The sequence below is a fragment of the Lygodium microphyllum genome, chromosome 22, assembly GCF_053477565.2.
Source record: "Lygodium microphyllum isolate KBCC chromosome 22, Lygodium_microphyllum_v1.1.10, whole genome shotgun sequence".
Classification (NCBI taxonomy): domain Eukaryota; kingdom Viridiplantae; phylum Streptophyta; class Polypodiopsida; order Schizaeales; family Lygodiaceae; genus Lygodium; species Lygodium microphyllum.
The window spans coordinates 90,730,116-90,733,919 of record NC_141156.1 but is presented as its reverse complement, the minus strand read 5'-3'; positions in this window follow the sequence as shown (position 1 = coordinate 90,733,919).

Here is a 3,804-nt window from a genome sequence, read left to right as displayed (position 1 = left end):
TGAACGCTATAACTCCAAATTGAGTGCTCTAAAGCTCAATGGATTCCATTTTTCAAGCGCTTTCCAATGACATGTCACATCATATGGTTTTGAGAAACTTATGAGCATGTTATCCGGGTGCCACCTTTTTAGTATTCAAAAAATGGGAATTGGAAGATTCCCAAACTCACTAATATTTTGTTAATGTGAGATGGGTTTGGAGACCCAAAATCTCCAAAAGTATGGCAGGAGTGTCAGATGCAAGGCCAAGGATCCCATCTGGATATATTTTGTCGAACCCCCAAGAGGGTAAGATTGGATATACATCTGACAATATACACTGCCTTGGGGTACAACCATGTGATGTGCTCAGGCTTGAAGTTCTACCTAGTTTGGGTCACAACACTGATTTATGTGAAAACCCAAATAGGGGAGGTTCGAATGAGTACAAAGCTATTATTCTTTCTCCCAAAGGAGCCACTCAGCCGCTTGAACGACTAGTTTATTCAGATTACAATAAATGTGGGACATGCGAGCCCACTAAGGCTGTTCATTCAGCTCATAGTGCCCAAGAAGGGATCGGTCTTCTTGATGAGTTATTTGTGGAAAGGCTTGGACTTGTAGCTCTACAAAACCCGGAGATTATAAGAAAAAAAAACCATACAAGATCAAGCTTTTAGCTAACTTACATGAGTAGCATGGGGCTAGTCGACCTATGATATGCTATCTTTGGCACCGTGGGTAGTTTGAGAGGGTGTGATGTATATGCCAAGGATATCAGTATTACATGGACTAAAATGACCTATCTAGTTTTAAGCTAGGAAGGCTAGCTACTTTGGAGATTACGTCCAGATCTCATTAGGCCAAGAGGGCCAGTTGTCTGTTTAGTGTAGGTATGGTTAATGGTTTCTTGTTTTAGTTTTGTGCTAGACAGGTTGGAAGAAGAGCTTGGAAGGAGCCTTTTGTTGCGTAGAAGCTTCTCGTGGCCCTGTCCAAGTGATATCTCTCCTTTTTGAGTACTGTGGTTTTATGTTAAGGGGTTTTTCATTTCTTATTGGGGACCGGCATCCAAGGCATGAAGTCCCAGGTTTAGGTTAAGTATGTCTGAGGGAGGTCTGAGTAGTCGTTGCCTCCTGTAAAGACATTGTCAGGCATCGAAAGACCTGTTTTAGAAGGTAGTCCTAGTGACCCTATTCTACCATCCTCTTAGGCAGCCGTTCTAGGAGTTCTTGTTAGTTGTGAGGTAGTAAGAGAAGCCTTCCAAAAGGGAAAAATAATGATGCTAAAGGGAAGGGAACCCTGAATATCTTAAAAGAAAATAAATATATACAAAGGTGTATAAAAAGGGGTTCTAACCCCTATAAAAATTGAAGAAGAAAAGAAAGGAAAATTTATAAGCAGTTGATCATTGCCTAGCGAAGGCTTGGTAGGTTCTTGTGGATGAGTCAAACATGGGGCCGATGCCTTGTCTTCCTAGGGGTGGCATCTTGCTAGAAAAGAAGAAAATAAGGAAGGTTGGAGCGAAAATATAAGTGAGCATCAAAAAAGGATTAAGTGTCGCCTTGCAAGGGCTTGGTAGGTTCTTAGGTATCGAGACAGGACCTGAGGCCGATGCCCTGTTCTCCTTGGGTCACTACGCTTAGCTCCCTCCTTTTTACATGCCCGAGTATGTCACTAAAATTTAAAAAAAACCTGGAAGAAGAAATGTGTTGAAAGAAAATACTTCTTGATCATGCTATAGGAGTCCTCGCCTAGTAGGATCTCCTAGTTATGTTGTCCTTAGTTAGGTAGGTAGTTCAGACCACCACATAGGGCAACCTCTTTGACAGTTCTTTTTAGTTTGGCCGTGTTGGAGCAGTTGGTTAGTGACTAGCTTCGGACCTCTTATTTGATCATGCTAGGCCTACTCCTTGTGGATGTCATGCCTTGGTTCTATCAAGGGTAGGGTGAGCATTGTGTTGTGTTTAATATGTATCTATTTTGTATCAGCTTGATGCTTCCTTTGGTTGTTTTGTGCAAATCTGGTGTGGGATTCGACAGGCTGAGTCGCCCTATCCCGTGGTCGCCAAAGAGAGTGGGATTTTGATGCTGAGAAGTGCTTAAAAATAGCTAAAAATTACAAATATCAACGAAAAAATATTCAACGTCGAAGGCGGTGGCTCGATCTAGGATGATTTTAAGCGGCAAAGTGTTTTAAAGGCGCCCGAGTGACACTTGTTGATTTTTCATAATTTTTCAGACTGTTGTGCGGGTTAACAAGAGTTACCGACCAATGCAGGATGCCGAGCCGAATGCCCAAGATTTTTCAGAGCTCAATTCGGAGTCCGGACAGGGAAATGGCCACAAAATGGTCGAGATATGAAAAGGTGGACACTTGAGAGGCCAAAATTGGGCATACCTTTTGAGTTTGGACCCCCCCTCTAAAATTTTATGCACCTTATGAAGCAAAAAACGTGGAGAGAGAATGAGGGATGAAGAAAAAATATGGAGCAACATGGCGGCCATTTTTTGCGCCCTCTCATGATGGAGATGGAGTATGCAGGCTAAAAGCAACCCATACAATCGATCATGGGGTTGATCTTCCCTATCTTGGCTGGTCTTATCGCCTGTCTTCGCCCGGCCTCAATGGAAATCTTTGATTTCATTCTTTCTCTCTCCTCCCTCTCTCTCCTCTAGAGGTAGATTCATGTGGTGAAGAAGAAGAAGAAGAATGGATGACATATGCTTATCCAATGAAGACCGGATTGCTCCGTGGTTCAAGAGGAATGAAGATTGCTGATTGTGGACTGTCATGAGCATTAATGGTGGCTGGAAATTGGTCCCGAGATATGGCAAATAAAAACCCGCAATCGGTAAAGAACGGTAATCTCATTTTTACAAAGGAAATTGATGTTTTTATGCAATTTGCTTCATGAATATTTGTTCCCATGGGATGATTATGCATTATAATGTTGTCTGCAATGTCTTCCAATTGTTTGAAATCAGAAAATCATAAGTGTTATGATTGAAATTAACGGTGTAAAACCCCTAAAACATGTGAAATATGGGAAAATTGGATGGTTTTGATATATAAATGGAAAATATAATAAGACACACTAACTAAATTTGTGTTTTTGCTGCAAATGAACCTAAGGGCCATAGCCCACAACTCATCTTGTATTTTTAGTTATTTAATATTACGAAAAATACAAGAAAAATAGAAAAAATGGATAAAAATAAAGAAAAAATGGATTTTGAGTGCCGAAAATTAAGAAAAAATAAGATTCATGTTTGTCTTTGTATGGGGGGTTTGAAGTATGAGGTTTAGCCTCAGTTCAGTCCTACCTTTATATTTTAGTGAGTTTTTATTACTTTTCATACAACAAAAAAACATGAAAATGAACCCTAAACCGATCAATAATGCACAACCTAAACGGGCGAGGGGGTGGAGTGTATAAAAGATGTCTAAATGTTGAATGAAATGATGAAAAGATTGCTGGTTTTTATGCATACCATTTAGGTTGGTCGATAATTAAAAATTACGGATCTAGTAGCACGAGGGTTTCTCGGTGCTAGGTTCATGCAACGCCGCATATGAGCGATAGTCAAAATCATTGAAGGAAATGTTTTCCACATGTGCAAAAATGCTGATTTTCTTAATTGTTTGAGCACATGGACATTCACAATTTTCATGAAGCATAAAATGATAAAAGGTATCAGACAATACCTCCTGGATGCATGGCAATTGCTTTCTAGAGGAACACGACCCGCGTTGAGTGAGAGACAGGATATCCCAAGCTGTAGGTAGACGTGGGTCCTAAGGGGAAATAAAGTGAGGAAAATGGT